The following is a 19,863-nucleotide window of genomic DNA, read 5'->3' as shown; positions in this document are numbered from 1 at the left end:
AACACCATGGCCAGATTTGTTCTTGATCTCCCTGTGCCCTTGGCCATAACTAATCCTAAGGCAGTTGTTTCCAGACTTGAGTGTCCCTCAGAACCTTCCTGTTAATGTGATTGCTGGGTCCCAAACCCCAGACTTTCTGGTCCAGTAGGTCTAGAGTGGGGCTTGAGAATTTGTACTTCAGCAAGTTCTCAAGTATGCTGCTGCTGCTGCTCTGGGAGCATGTGTTGAAAACTACTGACCTATGGAGTAGGCAACTGTAAGCTATCTTGGTATCCTTCCTTCCAATGCACTGGTCTCCTCTCAACCTTTTTTGTGTGTTTGCTGGCTGTTCTTTCTATCACACACAAATAAAACATTGGGTTGGTCAAAAAGTTCATTTGGGTTTTTCCATGGCATCTTATGGAAAACCCAAATGTACTTTTTGACCAACCCAATACTTTTAATGAATACTGTAGGGGAGTTTGTCTTTATCCTGAAGAGAGGAATCAAAGAGTGAAGGAGATGTGAAGATGTTCTCTGAATAACTGAAGCTTTGCTGTGTCAAAACAAGAATAGGACATGGATCTTATCAGGTTGCTTGTTTTCCTCAAACTAAGACATTTTCAACTATTTAAATTGTTTGAGAATGGGTAGCTTTTGCTTAAAGATAATAAATTGAACACACTCATTTATCCCTGCTCTCTCCTACAACACCAATAAAATGACAGTGACTGGACTTTTAACATAATGTATGGTCTCATAGATGCCAGGTACAGTGGGAAGCAAGATTATCTAGAAAATGCATGGTGGGGGGAATTCAGTGGGAATCAACATGTGGAACCTTTATACTCCAGTCTTCTTTTCATACTGAACTCCAAGGATCTGAACCTTCAAGTGAGTACCTTCTACACAGTAGTATAGTGTCGGGATTTAGAAGGCACTCAACAACTGGTAGCTGTTAACACAGAAAGATTGGGAAGGGAGGAGAGATTGTAGTGCAAGGAGCTCTACTGAGGGTGTCTAAGCTGAGTCTAAGTCAACAGTATGTACTGAACAGCTACTCAGCACCAAATAGCAAGCTGCAAGTTCTGATGATTCAGTAGAGAGTAAGATTCAGCGTGTCCATCCCTCAGTGAGCCAGATGGCAGGGTTGGGGGAAGGCGCAGCATGCACAGAGGCAGACGATAGTGAAACAGCATGCTGAGTTTGTGGAACTACAAGAGATTCAGTATTGTTGGCATGGAAAGTGTAGACACACAAGGAGTGTGGGAGGAGGAGAGGCCAAAGAGAAGCTATTGGGTTTATGTCACTCTCTTCGTTTGTGTGAATTCTCTCAAAAGCATATTCTTTTATATGCATGTGTTTTGGATTTTTGTAAATGTATCTATTCTGGTTTTCCCTTTATTTTTTTTTTCCCATCAAGGACAACGTTTTAAAGATCCATCAGTGTGCTGTAACAATCACACAAGCCATTCCTATGAACTCCTATCTGATATTTCATGGTATTTCATGCTGTCTCTACCTACTTTTATTTATTCAGTCTCTCAGGAGTGAGCATCACAATTATTTTCCATCCCTTCCCACTTGCTCCAAAAAAGAAATGCAACAATAAACATCCCCAGGCATGTCCTCTGATGAACCTTTGTGAGAATTCTTGTGCTTTATGCCCTGGAGGGAGATTGCTGGATATGTGTAGATATAATGGGAGTAAGTATTGTCAGTCTGTCTCTCAGGATGACCCACCATTAGGACATGATGGCCATTACATTCCTACATTGCTGCTAATTCACTTTTTTTGTTTTGCTTTGTTTTAATTTATTTGACTGTGCTGGGTCTTAGTTGCAGCATGCAGGGTTTTTGGTTGCAGCATGTGAACTCTTAGCTGTGACATGTGGGACCTAGTTCTCTGACCAGGGATCCAACCTGGGAGCCTTGCATTGGGAGTATGGAGTCTCAGCCACTGAATCACCAGGGAAGTCCTACTGCTAATTCAGTTTCATTTTTTTGTTTTTCTTTCATCAGCAAAAGTTTCCTTGTGCCTCTTTGGATTATTTTTATTATTATTGTGAGAACACTTACTATATAGGATCTACCTTCCTAACAAATCTTTAAGTATATAACCCTGATGCTGGGAAAGACTGAAGGCAGAAGGAGAAGGGGGTAACCGAGGATAAGATCGTTGGAGTGCGTCACTGAGTCAATGGACGTGAGTGTGAGCAAACTCCAGGAGTTAGTAAAGGGCTGGGAAGCCTGGCGGGCAGCAGTCCATGGGGTCGCCAGGAGGCAGACATGACTTGGTTGACTGAACAACAACAAGAAGAACGGCCGAACTGTTGACTGTGTTGTAGAGCAGAGCTCTAGAACTTATTCATCCTCTCAAGTGAAACTTTATCCCCATGGAGCAGCTCTTTGTTTTCCCCTCTCCCCAGCCTCTGGCAACCATCATTCTAGTGTCTGCTTCTGAGTCTGACCTTGTTTTTGGCCATACCGTGCAGCTTATGCAATCTTAGTTCCCCAGCCAGGGATTGAACTCACACCCTTGACAGTGAAAGCAAGGAGTCCTAACCACTGGGCCACCAGGGGATTCACCAAGTTTGACTATTTTAAATACCTCCTATAAGCAGAAACCTGTAGTATTTGTACTTCTGTGATTGGCTTATTTCACTTAGCATGCTGTATTCCAGGTTCGTCCATGTTACCATATGTGGCAGGATTTCCTTCTTTTGTTAATGCTGAGTAATATTTTACTGTATGTTTATGCCATGTTTTCCTTACCTGTTCACGTGTCAATGGATGTTTTGGTTGTTTCCATGTCTTAGTTTTTGTGAATAATGTTGCCTTGAACATGGGAGTGCAGATGATTCTCCCAGATCCTGATTTCAATTCTTTTGGGTATAAACCCAGAAGTGGGATTCCTGGATCATATGCTAGTTTATATTTTTAATTTTTTGAGGGGCCTCCATCTTGATTTTCATAGTGGCTGCACCATTTTACATTCCAACTAACAATGTAGAGTTCCAATTTCTGCACATCCTCACCAACAAAGTTTTTAACACAGTGGGTTTTTTGTTGTTGTTGTTGTTTTAATAATTTTTTTTAGTGCAAAATGTTTGTAATTTTTCTTAGGTTCAAAATGTCATTTGTATTTCTTTGATTGCTGATGATTTTGAACATCTCTTTATAAGCTTGTTAGCTTTTGAGGCTTCCTCTTCTGTAAATTGACTCTTTGTATCCTGTTACCTTATTTCTCATGGGGCAGCTTTCTGTTTCTTGTTGATTTGCATGATTTTGTGATATATTTTACATCTGAATCTCTTGTTGGCTGCTTATCTTACAGCTGAAGCGTTCCCTTCAATTGCAAATCCAGCCTCAAGATGTAGCCACAGAGTCTCAGAAACAGAAAAACGACCATAGGACTTGAGGCAGAATAAACTGGCAGTGATCCCTTTGGGTGACATATACTTTCTTATGTCCCCAAGGACCACTGGGATTATCTTGTCATTAAATTTCCAAAAATCAGATGTGCCCCTTCATTAGTTCCTTCAGTTATAGCCATGACATACTGTTATTATTATATTACTTTTATTATGCTGATGAAAAATATTTCCCTGCTGAAAAATTGTGAAATGCTCAAACTAATAATACAATTATTAAAACCCACGCACAACTCTGCCACCTAGAAATGACTACAGTTAATCTTTTAGAATGTGTTCCAGTCCTTTAAACTGAATGGCTGAGAAGATGTACACCATTATGATAAATGAACCTCCCCCTTCCACCCCAGGGCTCTATATTAATCTCTCTTGTAGAACTTTGTGCATTTTAGTATAGTTGTTTGTTCAGGGATTATTAGAACAGGAGTCAGTTGACTTATGTTTGAGTTCCATCTGGGATTTGCCAAAGCTTCTTTAAAAAAAAAAAATATTAAGGAAGACCTTGAAAAGCATGCTGAGGGCTTGGACTTTCTTTTGTAAGTAATTGGGAACCATTAATGGAGTTGAGGTGGTGAATCATCCAATACAGTTCTGGTAAAGAAAGTTTTTCCTGGAAGCAATGATACATGAAGGTAAGTGAATAAAAGTTACATTTATCAAGGACCAGGTACTGTGCTAAAGGTAAAATCTGTGGTATTTCACTAGATTCTTTTAGTGCTATAGCATTGGGTTGATCACCCTCAAGTGAGAGGTAAGAAGTTTGAAGTTCAGTGGAGTTAAGGCGTGTACTCCCAAAGAAATGGCAATGCCAAAGAATACTCAAACTACTGCACAATTGCACTCTTCTCGCATGCTAGTAAAGTAATGCTCAAAATTCTCCAAGCCAGGCTTCAACAATACGTGAACCATGAACTTCCGGATATTAAAGCTGGACTTAGAAAAGGCCGAGAAACCAGAGATCAAATTGCCAACATCCGCTGGATCATCGAAAAGCAAGAAAGTTCCAGAAAAACATCTACTTCTGCTTTATTGACTATGCTCAAATCTTTGACTGTGTGGATCACAACAAACTGTGGAAAATTCTTCAAGAGATGGGAATACCAGACCACCTGACCTACCTCTTGAGAAATCTGTATGCAGGTCAGGAAGCAGCAGTTAGAACTGGACATGGAACAACAGACTGGTTCCAAATAGGAAACGGAGTATGTCAAGGCTGTATATTGTCATCCTGCTTATTTAACTTATATGCAAAGTACATCATGAGAAACCCTGGACTGGATGAAGCACAAGCTGGAATCAAGATTGCTGGGAGAAATATCAATAATCTCAGATATACAGATGACACCATCCTTACGGTAGAAAGCGAAGAACAAAAGAGCCCCTTGATAAAAGTGAAAGAGGAGAGTGAAAAAGTTGGCTTAAAACTCAACGTTCAGGAAACTAAGATCATGGCATCTGGTCCCATCAGTTCATGGCAAATAGATGGTGAAACAGTAGAAACAATGACAGACTTTATTTTGGGGGGCTCCCAAATCACTGCTGATGCTGAGTGCAGCCATGAAATTAAAAGATGCTTGCTCCTTGGGAGAAAAGTTGTGACCAACCTAGACAGCATATAAAAAGCAGACACATTATTTTGCCAACAAAGTTCTGTCTAATCAGAGCTATGGCTTTTCCTATAATCATGTATGGATGTGAGAGTAGGGCTGTAAAGAAAGCTGAGCACTGAATAATTGATGCTTTTGAACTGTGGTGTTGGAGAAGACTCTTGAGGTTCTTTGGACAGCAAGGAGATCCAACCAGTCCATCCTAAAGGAAATCAGTCCTGAATATTCATTGGAAGGACTGATGCTGAAGCTGAAACTCCAATACTTTGGCCACCCGATGTGAAGTACTGACTCATTGAAAAGACCCTGATGCTGGGAAACATTGAGGGCGGGAGGAAAAGGAGATGACAGAGGATGAGATGGTTGGATGGCATCACTGACTCAATGGACATGAGTTTGAGTAAACTCTGGGAGTTGGTGATGGACAGGGAGGCCTGGCGTGCTGCAGTCCACGGGGTCGCAAAGAGCTGGATACGGCTGAGAGACTGAACTGAACTGAGCCGTGTACTCAGGGACACGCAGCTACTGTGGGATTAGGGAGTTCAATCCAGCACGTTCGTTTAGCTGGTTTCTTTCCACGCACAGGTGATGGTATGATAGGTACTTCAGCAGTCTAGGCGGGATCAATTTCCATTTAATAATGAGAAGTTCAAGCACCTAGCAAGCTACTTTCTTAGAGCAGCGACTTTGTTATTTGCTGACTGTCCCCAGGGGTTTTTCTCTGTGACTCACACAGCAGGGGAATCCTGAGGGAAGCTCAGCTTTTACTTCTTGAATTTCAGAGTCCCAACAAACTCTGTAGTGATTGCAGATAGAGATCTGAGTACTTGCCAACAAAGAGACTGAAGCAGGGATCTTGGGTAAGTCCCTTGTCTCTGGACCTCAGTTTTCTTAACCACAAAGGATTAAACGATCTCTGAGGTTTTCTTTCATTTTAACACTCAAGGATCTCTCTTGGTGCATAATGTAGTGCTGAGTTCTATGTGAAGCTTAGTAATGGTGATTAGTGGGAACTAAACCAACAAAATCTAATTACACAAACTAGCTAAAAATAGACTGTAGGCAGGGAATAAAAGATATGTGTTCTCAACATTGTTAATCTGCGATACTCCAATATAATAGGAAAAGTTTATTAAAGATGTGTGTTCTTAGTTCATGTGGGAGGAACTGTATGTTCATTCTTACAGTCTGTCACTAGTGCCTTTTATATTGGTGGCGAGATAGTTTTGTTGAAGGAAAGAATGAGCCAGGAAGAGACAAAGGCTGTTTGTCCCCTAATATCTGTCCCCCACCGTCATCAATAATACAGGGTCTAAAAGTCACTTGAAAGCAGTAACCCGGGACAAAAACCTCATTTCCCAGACTTCCCTGTAGTTAATGTGACCGTGTTATTCAATTCTGACTGACAGGGTATAAATGGAATTAGTGTGGACATTTTTTCAGGAAATGCTTTTAAAGGCAGGTGCGTGATTTTCTCCTCCCGACTGTCATGGAGTCTGTGGGTATGTCATTTAGCTTACTGATACGTTGCAGTGAGTGTGTACTGAGGCCCAAGGCCTAGAGGAAGATGACTCATCCACCGTCTTGGACCTATTTGGTTCTGATCAGTTTGTGTCATGTCCTCGGGCTATGTCATTCTTTTTAAAGGTTGTGCCCTGTCCCCTCTCCTCTGGTTTTAGTTCCAAACCATTTATCTCATAGGATATATGATTGCCAGGAGAAATATCAACAACCTCAGAGGTGCAGATGATACCACACTAATGGCAGAAAGCAAAGAGGAACTGAAGAGCCTCTTGATGAGGCTGAAAGAGGAGAGTAAAAAAAACTAGCTTGAGACTCAACATTAAAGAGAAAAAAAAAAAGACCATGGCATCCAGTCCCATCACTTCATGGCAAACAGAAGGGGGAAAAGTGGAAACAGTGGCAGATTTTATTTTCTTGGCCTACAAAATCACTGCTGACAGTGGCCTCAGCCATGAAATTAAAAGACACTTGTTCCTTGGAAGGAAAGCTATGAAAAGCCTAGGCAGCATATTAAGAAGCAGAGGCGTCACTTTCCTAATAAAGGTCTGTATTGTCAAAGCTATGGTTTTTCCAGGAATCATGTATGGATGTAAGAGTGGGACCATAAAGAAGACTGAGTCCCAAAGACTTGATGCTTTCAAACTGAGGTGCTGGAGAAGACTCTTGAGAGCCCCTTGGACATGCAAGGAAATCAAACCAGTCAATCCTAAATGAAATCAATCCTGAATGTTCATTGGAAGTACTGATGGTGAGGCTGAAACTCCAGTACTTTGGCTAGCTGATGCGAAGAGCAGACTCATTTGAAAAGACCCTGATGCTGGGAAAGAATGAAGGCAAAAGGAGAAAAGAGCAGCAGAGGACGAGATGGTTAGATAGCATTATCGATTCAATGGGCGTGAGTCTGAGCAAGCTCCGGGAGGTGGTGAGGGACACCAGAGCCTGAAGTGCTGCAATCCATAGGGTCTCACAGAGTTGGACATGACTTAGCAACCGAACATCAACAGTGTTTGCCACTGATTTAACAAACACATTTGTCATATATTAAATTCATATGTATACAGAAACATTAGAAGCATAATGACAAGAAACTTCACAAATATGATTTAAAAATAAGTATCCACAGATCCAGTATGTTCATCAAATCCTAAGGTGGAAAAACACAGAGAAAACCACACAAAGGAGCATATTAATTAAATTTCTGAAAACAAAAGATACAGAGAAAATCTTAAAAACACCCAAAAAAGTTTGATTAATTGGATAAATATATTAATACAATTTCTCATGAAAGACTATGCATGTCAGAAGAATAGAAAAAAATTTTTAAGGTGTTTAAAGAAAAAAAACAAACTGTAAAGCTAGATTTACATATCTGAGAAAATATTCTTCAATATTGAAAGGAAAATAAAGACTTTTTCAGGAAAAAAAACAGTAAATTTTTGGCTAACAAATCTGGATTACAAGAAGTATTAAAAACAAAGTTCTTCACATGAAAGGAATATGATGAAAATTTGGATCTACAGAGAGAAATAAAAAGCTGCAGAAATGGTATATATAAAATAATTTTTATTTAAATATATTAAAGTTATAAAAATATGGATTAATGAAAGCAAAATCAAACCAATATATTGTGGATTTTAATCTATGTACAAATAAGGTTTACCATAAAATAGCACAAAGTACTTGAAGAGGTGAATGGAAGAATACTATTACAAGGTTTTTAATTTGTATGTGAAATAGCATATATATTGAAGATAGATTGCAATAAGTTAGAGATGCATACTGCGAACTTAGTGAACAAACAGCAAAATATTGTTAAACAAAGAAGTATTGCTTGTAAGCCAATAGTGGAATTAAAACAGAATGATAAAACATATTCAAAAATAACCAAAAGAAGACAGGGAAAGAGAAAAGAGGGAACAAAGAACATTTAGGACAGATTCAAAACAAACAAGAAGGTAAATTTATCTAAACATATTATTAATTATATTGAATATAAATGATAAACATTCCCATGAAAAGGCAGAAGTTACTCAGACTGGATGAAAATGCAGGACCCACTGTGTACTGACTATAAGGAAATCACTTTAACCATAAAAGCACGGATAAGTTAAAATTCAAAGTATTGAAAAAAGACATAAACGTTTTTTAAAAGATGTACACGTACTAATTATAAGAAAGAAAAACGGCTATGTTAATACCAGACAAAGTACAGTTCAAAATAAGAAATATTATCAGGACTAACAGGGGATGTTTTATAGGAATATGAAGGTAACTCATCAAGAAGTCATAATCCTAAACAGTACCAGATTAACATAGCCTTAAAATATAATGGACAAAATTGAAAGAAGAATTATTTTAAGGGGGAGAAGTAGTAATATCTGTGTGGCATGTGGGGTCTTAGATCTCAGATGAGGGATCGAACCCATGCCCCCTGCATTGGAATGTGGCATCATAACCTCTGGGCTGCCAGGGAAATTCATGAAAGAAGAATTAGATAAATCCACAATTATATTTGGAGACTTTACCATTGTGCTGCACTCAATACGCCAACAAATTTGGAAAACTCAGCAGTGGTCACACGACTGGAAATGGTGAATTTTCATTCAATCCCTAAGAAAGACAATGCCAAAGAATGTTCAAACTACCACACAACTCCACTCATCTCACACGCTAGCAAAGTAATGCTAAAAATTCTCCAAGCCAGGCTTCAACAGTACATGAACCATGAACTTCCAGATGTTCAAGCTGGATTTAGAAAAGGCAGAGGAGCCAGAGATCAAATTCCCAACATCCGTTGGATCATTGAAAAAGCAAGAGAGTTCCAGAAAAACATCTACTTCTGCTTTGTTGACTATGCCAAAGTCTTTGACTGTGTGGATCACAACAAACTATGGAAAATTCTTCAAGAGATGGGAATACTAGACCACCTGACCTGCCTCCTGAGAAATCTGTATGCAGGTCAGGAAGCAACAGTTAGAACCAGACATGGAAAATCAAACTGGTTTCAAATTGGGAAAGGAGTGTATCAAGGCTATATATTGTCACCCTGCTTATTTAACTTATATACAGAGTATATTATGCGAAATGCTGGGCTGGGTGAAGCACAAGCTGGAATCAAGATTTCTGGGAGAAATATCGAGAACCTCAGATAGGCAGATGACACCACCCTTATGGCAGAAAGGGAAGAAGAACTGGAGAGCCTCTTGATGAAAGTGAAAGAGGAGAGTGAAAAAAGTAGGCTTAAAACTCAACATTCAGAAAACTAAGATCATGGCATCCAGTCCCATCACTTCATGGCAAATAGAGGGGGAAACAATGGAAACAGTGAGAGACTTTATTTTTTTGGGTTCCAAAATCACTGCAGATGCTGACTGCAGCCATGAAATTAAAAGATGCTTGCTTCTTGAAAGAAAAGTTATGACTAACCTAGACTGCATATTAAAAAGCAGAGACATTACTTTGCTGACAAAGGTCCATCTAGTCAAAGCTATGGTTTTTCCAGTAGTCGTGTATGGATGTGAGATTTGGACTATAAAGAAAGCTGAGCACCAAAGAACTGATGCTTTTGACCTGTGGTGTTGGAGAAGACTCTTGAGAGTCCCTTGAACTGCAAGGAGATCAAACCAATCAATCCTAAAGGAAATTAGTCCTGAATATTCATTGGGAGGACTGATGCTGAAGCTGAAGCTCCAATACTTTGGCCACCTGATGCAAAGAACTGATAGAAATTAGACAGAAAGTTGCTAAAGATACAGAATAACTGAACAACATCAATAAAACTGACTTATAAATAACATTTATAGATGTATGACATTCTATAAATGACATTTATAGAACACTCTACCCACAACAGCAGAATTTACATTCTTTTCAAGAATTTACGGCACATTTACCAAGATAGTCTTGTCTGTACGCTGAATCATGAAACAGTTCTCAATAAAACTGAAAGGACTGAAGTTGTGCAGGGTATATTAATTGATGATAGAAGAACTAAGTTAGAAATCAGTAACAAAATGGTAAGTCCTGAATATTTGGGAATTAAACAATATACTTCTAAATAATCCATAGTTCCAAAAAGATAATACCAACTGAACTTAAGAAAAGCATTTGAACTAGAAAGTAGAAGGAAGTTCTACCTTTAAATACTTACATTAGAAAATTTAAAAGATTAAAAATTAATGACCTGATATTTTACCCCTAAGTACTGTGTCAGTTATTTCTCACAAATTATCATAAGTTGTGTTCATTGTCATAAGTTGTGTTCCATTTAAAAATGTTTTCTAGCTTCCCTTATGTTGTTAGAACAATGTTGCATGCTGTGGAAGTGACAGAGATCAGGCCACCTTCAAGACCTAAACCACAAAGGGTTGGTTGTCTTTACCTCCTTTAATTCTTTAGTGTGACCCCTACAAAAAAGTCACATGATTCCTGGAGGACAATTAAATCTGCTGCAGACTCAACCCAGATAGAACTCCAGTTGCAGCTGTTATGCAAGACATGGTGTCTTTAATAGGGTAGTTAATAGAGTCTTAAATACATGACATGTAGCCACTTGTATGAAAAATATGTTCTTTCCACCTCTAACAGAAAAGGGAGGAACATACAATCTGTATTTACTTAGAGCATGTGACAACCTACATTAGTCATGCCCCAGGGTTATATTAACTTTCTTTCCCTCTGTCATAATATATTCTGAGGAAACATAAACTGTCTGAACATTAGGAAGAATATCACACTTATATTCATGACTTTGTGATTATTGGACCATATATGGAAGGACTGAGGTACATTAGACGTGTTGATAAGACATACACACTCTTCCTAGGGGGTAAGAGATAAACCCTCTGAAGACTCGTTTTGAATGAGCAGTGATTCCTTTTGACAGGAGTAGACACATAAGTCAGGTGTGGCCTTGCATTTCTTGCCTGTAGAGCCCTACCTAATATCGTCACGGTCTGGGATCTTAATAGACTATACTGTTCACTGCCAGAGGATCCCACATGACATTGTGTCAGACAAGGGGATCCATTTTATTTTTAGTTGATTAATTAACACCTTCACTGTGTCACGAAGATTGTTTTGTTGTGGTATACAGGCTTTCGAGTTGTGGCTTGCGGACTCAGTAGTTGCAGTACTAGGGCGTAGTTGCACTGTGGCATGCGGGATTTTAGTTCACCAACCAGGGATCAAACGCATATCCCCAGCATTGCAAGCTGGATTCTCAACCACTGGATCACCAGGGAAGTCCGGGGGACACACTTTATAGTGAAGGAGGCACTGGAGATTCACTTATCATATCATGTTCCACTCCGTCCAGATGCTGCCAATCTAATAGAGTGATGGAATGGTTTGCTGAAGACACAGCTGAGGCATTAGTGTGAAAAGAATGTGTCATCTTCCAGGACGCAGTGTTTACTCTAGACGGATGATCTTTGTATGTCACTATGCCCTCAAAAGATAGAATATATAACTAAGGGGGATGACAGTGGGAGTATCCTTACTTGGGGAACTTATGGACCCCTTACAGAAAATCTGAATTCTGAGTGTTCAGAGGTCTCAGTTAACAAAAGGGAGAACTTTCAAGGGAACATGGAGAAAGACCATAGAAATATAGTTTATTACTGTTTCCAGGGTGCTTTGGGCTCCTTGTCCCAAGAGAGCATCATTCAAGAAGTGGAGTCACCATCCTGAAAAGAGGTAATTATTTCTGATCATAAGGAGGAGAAAGTGCTTAGTAATGACAAGAAGGAATGTTTGGTCTCCGGGTGATCCACTTTGGCCATCTTTTGGTGTTCCTCTACCCCATGTTGATAGTAAATGGATGACAGCATCAGTCACAGTCTAAGGTGGGCAGGTGACCATGGCCTCAGACTTCTCCCCAATGAATGAGTCATGCCGCTATGTTCCAGCTGAGAATGAGGGGAAATCTAGAATGCATAGTGGCATAGGGAATGGCTATGACTTAAAACCCCAAGACAAATTGTAGTATGGCTGGGAGTATAGTTTCTCCATAAAACTTTTAGAATCCTGAAGGAATGTTTCCAGAACTAACATGAAGTGGGTCCAAGCAACACAGGTAGCAGACTCTAGTGGATGCTGTAATATGCTGCCCTGGTGATCATAGAGGCAACATCCTAGCCCTGGAAAGAGAACACATAACCTTGTTTGTCCCATTGCTAATTTGAGTCTATGTTACATTAGCCAAACCTATAGCCTATCTATCTAGCGCAGCCATGAAGCAGGTAAGACGGCTGTCATGTTGGGACACCTAGGGTTGTTTATAGGAGATCAGATGGCAAGGCTAGTGCTTTGCCACTCTAAGTGAAACTCTGCCTGGAGAGTCATAACTTCTCTGTCTCCCCAGTTACGTGTCTCAGCAGACGCATTCCTGTGGCTCCGGGCTTGCCCCGCTGTTTTCGCTTAGTGCTTTGGCAGATATAACTCATGGTGGAGAAGAAGATGGAAAAGAGCACACGGAGATGTTTCCCTAAAGCTTTCAGGTTTCAGTTCAAAAACCATCATTCTTTGTTTTTTCTCCTTTTTGAGAACGTTTGAAATAATCTCTTAATCAGTTAATTCAGAATTGAATTGCTTTGCGAGTGTGTGACTCACTTACATAATTTCACATCATTAAATGCCTCTTCAGAAATGCAAAGCTCTTCATTATCCCCTCTGCTAGAAAGGGGGGACCCATGGCAAGAAATTCCAGGGATGCCTCTATTTCTGACTCCTCACCTGTTCTTCTAGGGTCCTGAGTGCAAAGAAGGCCATTATTTGAATAAGTCACATCAAGCCAGGGTCAAACGTTTTTCACTTGTCAGATGGGACACTTAGTCTCAGGGCAAAAGTTACCGTTGACAGTCACACAGAAGAGTGGAGTGAATTGACCAAGATTACACAGTGTATGACAGAGATGTGTCTTGAGCAGAAGTCTCTTGAGACAAAGTTCAGTGCTCCCCCTCAGATTCCTTCCAGGAGGCTGCCCATAGTTGAGAGTCACTTGACTGGAGCGAAGGGTGTTTGGATGAAGGCAAACGTGGGATGATGCTGCCCTTGCGGGGGGGAGCTTCAAAGCAGAGCTTGAGATGGCCCAGAGTTGGACTTGAACAAACCAAAGGTTAGAACCTTCAAATAAGAAGCAGAGAAGTGCCTTAAAAGGGTCCATGTTCTTTAGGCAAGCAACTCTCTCCTTGGGATTCATCTGAAGGTGAGCTTAATGGGTATGAGCAGCTGTATCCACAAAAACAGCCAGGGTAGAATTGCTTATAGCATTGATGTGATGGGAACAGCCTAAATATTCGGCAGTAGGCAAGTGTTGAAATAAAGCATGGTACAATTGCATAGTGGAATATTGTGTGCCCAACAGAAATGATGATGGGTTGTTCTTAATTTTTGGCTCATGGACCCTTTCGAGTCTCCAGGAACCATAGATCTTCTCCCCATAAAAAGCCATATATGCACATACACATAAACCTCAACTTTCAGTTTTAGAAATCTTCCCAATTTCTATGTGACACTATGTTAAGTATCCTTATGTTAGATGTATTTTTGTGCACAACATAAGTTTTCCATGAAGAAAACAGTTGATAATAGCATGTGTGATATAACAAAATTTTATAAGAAAAGTGTAAATATCCTTCCAGTCATGCAGAAAAACATCTGAAAGTTGGCCGTTGTGCAAATAGAGTACACAGGATAGAGCTCACAGCTCCGAGGACTCTGGAGGAAGCCCAGTATGTGGCCACTGTGCCCTGGGGCCCCGTCTTCTGTTGAGGTAGATCCAGGGGCCTGGGCTTCCCAGGTGGTTCAGTAGTAAAGAATTTGCCTGCAATGCAGGAGACCCGGGTTCGATCCCTGGGTCAGAAAGGTCCCCTGCAGGAGGACATAGCAACCCAATCCAGTATTCTTGCCTGGAGAACCCCATGAACAGAGGAGTCTGGCAAGCTACAGTCTCTGGGGTCACAAAATAGTCAGACCCGACTGAGCAACTGATCACACATGCACACACTCTACGGGCCTGGCACTGCCTGATCTGAGGGGCCTTATCCCTGCTCTTGCAGGGAGTGCACACCTGAATATTTGCACGATCACCATCACTTCTTCCTCCAGGTGCCATTTCTTGAGAAACTGCAGGGATCTCCTGAAAGTATGACATTGAGTCCCCAGTGTCAGACCTTGGGAAATGGAGACACATACAAGGTGGAGAGACAAAGATGGAAGGGGAGCCAGGGTCCATGTGAAGGAAAGATGAGTGAAAGAGTCTAGGCATCTAACCGGGAGAAGAGATGACTAAGAATGATCAAGGTCAGTGTCTTCATGCGTTTGGAGACTAGCCCAGGGAAGAGGAGATACAGTTTTTGTACAGTAATTCAAACCGATGTATATTATGCACAGTGGCCTAGACTTTGTGTTAAAAGCAGGAGAAATTGGTGATGAAGTTTCTGTTATGTAATAGGGCAAGGTAGAGGGTTTAACAAGCATTCCAATATGGTCTGCTGTATGCTGTATGGTAAAGATACGTCAGCATATGTGAAAAGGAAAACAAAGGGACAGTTGAACGACTCTACCTGGGGAGGTGGTAGTGGATTTGAAGGATGAACAGAGCTTTTCCAGGTTTAGAAATATGAATTCCAGACAGGAAAAACAACGTATACCATGGCCAGAGGCGTGATAAGTGGATTATGTAGAGGAAAGAGGAGGGCGGGAAGGCTAGAGGTTTAGGTGGCTTCCAAAGAGTGAAGAACCTCAAATTCTGTGTTGTGGGAGCCACAGAAATATCACCTCTCCCTCACCTGCCTATGGATCCAGGTCCAATGATGGCAGGTCCGAATTGCGGTGGGAAAGAAGGACTCTCCATCAGGCAGACGCTGGTCAGCCCCTTTTTGGACATGGATCAAAGAGTGACAACTATTGGATGGGGCGCTGGACAGGACTTTATGATCCTATCCACCCCAAAGAGTGACCCCAGCCTCAGCTTTTCAGGGAGGTATATTTACATGTCTCCCTCTGTGAAAAACATGTCTTTTCACATATCTTTCACAAAGGTATCACTTGTTTTTGCTTTCTAACTCAGGAAACTTTTTATCATCTTAATAGCTGGGTACCAGAATTCATCTACGAAGTGATCATTCTTACTTGGAAAGCTCACCTGTCAGGTTACTGAGTGCCAGGTAAGACTCCAAGGGAGTTGGTAAGAATGCAAGCAAAACAAACAACTAGCTAAGCTGTCCAATTTGGGAACACGAGGAGTTCATAGATCTGTCTCTGTATCAGTGAGGAAGAGGAGAAGTGCGGGGCTTATAAGGGAGTGGGGGAGGAGGGATTAGAGAGATGGGCTGTGACCGAGGACCGCACGGAGTAAGGCCAGAGCCACTGTGTATAGATTCTGCAGGTTGCAGTGGCTCAAGGTGGCTGGCTGAGGAGCCAGCTTAGAGCTGCAACGAAACCACTGCTTCCCTCTCCAGGTCCCGTGGTCTGTGAGCACGTGGAGGGAGTGCCTCTATGACTCCGAGGTGACCCTGGGAAAAACATCCTGCGGGAATTCCCTGGTGGCAGGGTGGCCAACAGAGTTTCACAAGGGAGATCTTCAATGTTGGGTTTGAAGCTGTTGGTAGGTAACCCTTTCCTATCTCTATGTAAATCTTCAAGTAATTATCCTATGCTTATCAGCTCTTTGTGCAAGATGCCACGCATGTGTGAATGTGTGTAGACAATTGAAGAAGGGGTAGATTTCTTGCCTGGTTTGTAGTCACATGGTATAAACAGCACTTGAAGAATCAGGGATCAGATTTGGAGACCTCAGAATGCAATCTGTTGCTGGAAATCCATAGAAATCTCAAAGGCTTTGCTTTTCTGTTGAGCATGAAGTTAATGATTGGAGCCAGTTTATCTGGATTTTAAAGGGCAGGAGGAAGCAAGGGACATCGGGATTATATTTATAGTTTCGGTGCCTCCAGCAAGATGTCATTGATACATTTATTTTATGACTGTCTGTCTCTTTCTCAGGCAAGCTGCTATTGTATCATGGGTAGTTTACACAAATCATGGCAATTTTAAGGAAGCTGTTTAGAACACCTCTTACATGAGCAAATGGAGATTCTTATGTCCAGGATCCGAAGGAAGATAGTTCATTTACACACTAGATCTTCTGAAATGTATTTTTATAGACAATAACTGGATGAACTAGCTGAATGCAACACAAGGTATGGAAGGGTAAGCAGTTACTTGTCCTGAGTTCAAGACCCAGCTCACGTGTTACGTCACTGTGTGAGTATGGGTACCCCCAAACTCTCTGATACGTAATTGTTCCACGAGCCTGAAGTGTTAAGGATAAATGGTGCTTCACTACAACGTGGAAGCCTAAAAGACTTCTAACAATATGTATGACATTGTCCTACTCCTCTTTTTAAGTTGACTCCTTCCCAGAGGGTCCTCATGTTGCCTATCTTTGCTTTGCTGTCTTTTAGTCCCAGCTTCTCCCCCTCCTTTTTTGTATGTCTTGGGTGAACATTTATTTTCATCTCATTCAGGGTTCCTTAACCTCTACACTCCTGAGCTCATGGGTTCAGTGATCGTTTGCTGCAGGCAGGGGCTGGGCTGTCCTGGGCTTTGTGAGGTACCCAGCAGCAGCATCTCTGTTTCCTGCTCACCGGATACCAGTGTGCTATCCTCCCGGCTGAGATGGATGGACGTATCTCCAGACATGTGCCCATATCCCTCCAGGAGCCAAACCATACACCCTCTCCTCCAGTTTGGTGAGTATCCAAGTTTGATGACTATTAAATTATTCTTGCCAGTGAGAGGTAGAAATTGAGGATTCTTCCTGGTTTCCATTCCCCTTCCCTCTCTCTCTCTCTCTCTCTCACACACACACACACAAGCACACATACACACACATCATTGACGCTCATCTTCATCCTTTCATGTTAATACAGATATTATTTCTCTAAGGTAGCTCAGTCAGTGGCACGTAGGTATTTCCCACTGTGGGAGCACTCCCATCATGGGAAGAGGACTTGGTGAGGATGGAGGGCAGTCTTTCCTCTCTGGGTTCATCCTCTGATTTCCAGGGTGGGTGGAGACACCTGCACTGCTAAAGCTCCGTGATCAATACTTGAAGCTGAGGCCCAACATGACTTCACAATTTGTTCCAGAAAATTTTTGCCCAGAAAGACAAACCAGAAAGTAACTTCATTCTGAACCTCAGGCAACTCATTAAAAAAAAATTTGTCCTTCTCAGGATGATTGATACTTACCTGGGCAAATATCACCTTTCTCAGGACAATAAATTGCTCAACCAGGCAAACCGTCTTGTTCATCAAACAACTGTTTACTCATGAACACACCCTTCAGGACTCTAACCTTTCTACTCCTAAGCTATTAGAACAAAGACCTTCCTGAAACACTTAAGTTCAGAACACAGGACTCTCTAATAATGTCACCCGTGACCTCCCCTTTCTGAGACACAAAAAACCTCTCTGGGTGGTGTTCTCCCTTATGTGACAGTAAAAACTCAACTTTGCCTGCTAAGTGAAGTCCTCTTTGGGGAACTGGCAGTCCCCTAGAGCCTGTCTACTTTTAAAGGAGGGGTTGCCATCATAAGTGTGGATCCAGTGATGCTTATCAAAAGACCAGGAAGAAATTTTGAAACAGCAGATTGTCTGCATCTTTGCCCAGATAGATTCCTAGTTATGGTGGCCCCACATTGCACTCTATAAGCAGAAAGGAAGCAACGAGTGGATTTAGGATTCTCCTGCCCACAAAGGGTGAGTTTAAGCAGAGTAGAGAGCAGGGTCGTGAGTTTCATAAGCAGAGAAAATATGAAAAGCATAGGAACACACATACACAAACACACAACACACACGCACACTCACACATGCATACATACTTTGAAATGATGGAATATTTCACTTTTATTACTTTGCCATATTTAACATGTGTTTCTTAGTGAAGATGTCTTTCTGTTTATAGCAAGCAGAATACTTGCTGCTATAATTTTAGATGAAATTATATGTGAATATAATTCTCTCCTAGCATATACTGGGATGCCCAGGATCTTGGCTTCAAAAACTACTGCAGAGTTGGGAGTGTATCATTTGTAGAAAGTGTTAATTAATATGAAGTGTGAATGAAAAGGATTGTGATTACTTCTCCTTTTTTCCCCTTTGCATTTCTTTAAACATTTCAAGCTTACTAGAAAATGCACTTATTAGTGAGGTGGAATGGGTAACCTATGGGGCATATGACAGGATACAGTAACCAGCACTAAAATAAGTCACACTGCTAATACTCAGAGAGATGGATGGATATAAAAACTGAGGATATCCTTGACCAAGCAGGTCACTATAAAGATGAACTTTCTAGGTTTGGCTTCATCTCTGGTTGTTGCAGTTGTTGTTTAGTCGCTAAGTCATACGACTTTAGTCTCTAAGTCAAGTCTTTGCAACCCTATGGACTATAGCCCTCCATGCTCCTCTGTCCATGGGATTTCCCAGATAATAATGCTAGTCGGTTGCCATTTCCTTCTCCAGGGGACCTTCCTGGCTTTACCTCTACTACTTACTAGCTGTGAAACCATGAGCAGAATGCTTTACTTTTTAGCTGTAGTTTATTCACCTGCTAAGGTGAGAAATCTGTACCTGCCCAATGAGCCTCGTGAGTTTGCTGTAAACACCAAAAGAGATACTGCGTATAAACATATTTAGGAACCAGTTCAAATCCATTTTATTATGAGAATACCTCTTAATTTTTCAAATTGATATTAACATCGGTTAGCATAAACTCCCTGGAGAAGGAAATGTCAACCCATTCCAGGATTCTTGCCTGGGAAATCCCATGGACAGAGGAGCCTGGCGGGCTTACAGTGCATGGGGTCACGAAGAGTTGGACACAGTGCAGCGACTAAACACCACCACCACCACCACCAAAATAAACTCCCACACCTGATGTGAGTTCTAGAGCTATTCTGTTCAACGGGATTGCTCCAGGCAGACACAGGCCTTTGGGGATCTCCATCTTAGAGTGCTGTGGCCTGGCTGGAGACCCCAGCTTGCAGCCTCGTTCCCCTACTGCTGTGCAGGCTCTGGCCGCACCCACCAAGAGAATCTCTAGGTGGGATGCGGAGGATTGCTTGCATCACCATCCCTCAGCCTAGCCTGTAATCCATAAATTGGATTTTCTAGGGTGGAGCCTATGGGTTTCCCTGGTGGCTCAGCCGGTAAAGAACCTGCCTGCAATGCGGGAGACCTGGGTTCGATCCCTGGGTCAGGAAGATGCCCTGGAGAAGGTAACGGCAACCCACTCCAGTATTCTTGCCTGGA

At 41.5% G+C, this 19,863-nt stretch overlaps 1 long non-coding RNA gene across 1 annotated transcript in view; it reads left to right on the top strand.

Annotated features, from left to right (window-relative positions):
• Positions 1 to 17,133: 17,133 nt before the first annotated feature.
• LOC122710238 overlaps positions 17,134 to 19,863 on the top strand; it is a 29,527-nt gene continuing 26,797 nt past the window's right edge. The window contains exon 1 of the long non-coding RNA XR_006345859.1: positions 17,134 to 17,298. This is a non-coding gene — a long non-coding RNA (uncharacterized LOC122710238). The remainder of the gene's footprint in view (positions 17,299 to 19,863) is intronic.

This window comes from Cervus elaphus, chromosome 16 (genome assembly GCF_910594005.1).
Source record: "Cervus elaphus chromosome 16, mCerEla1.1, whole genome shotgun sequence".
NCBI lineage: Eukaryota > Metazoa > Chordata > Mammalia > Artiodactyla > Cervidae > Cervus > Cervus elaphus.
The sequence above is the reverse complement of the archived record's forward strand: the minus strand, read 5'-3'. Positions and strand labels throughout refer to the sequence as shown.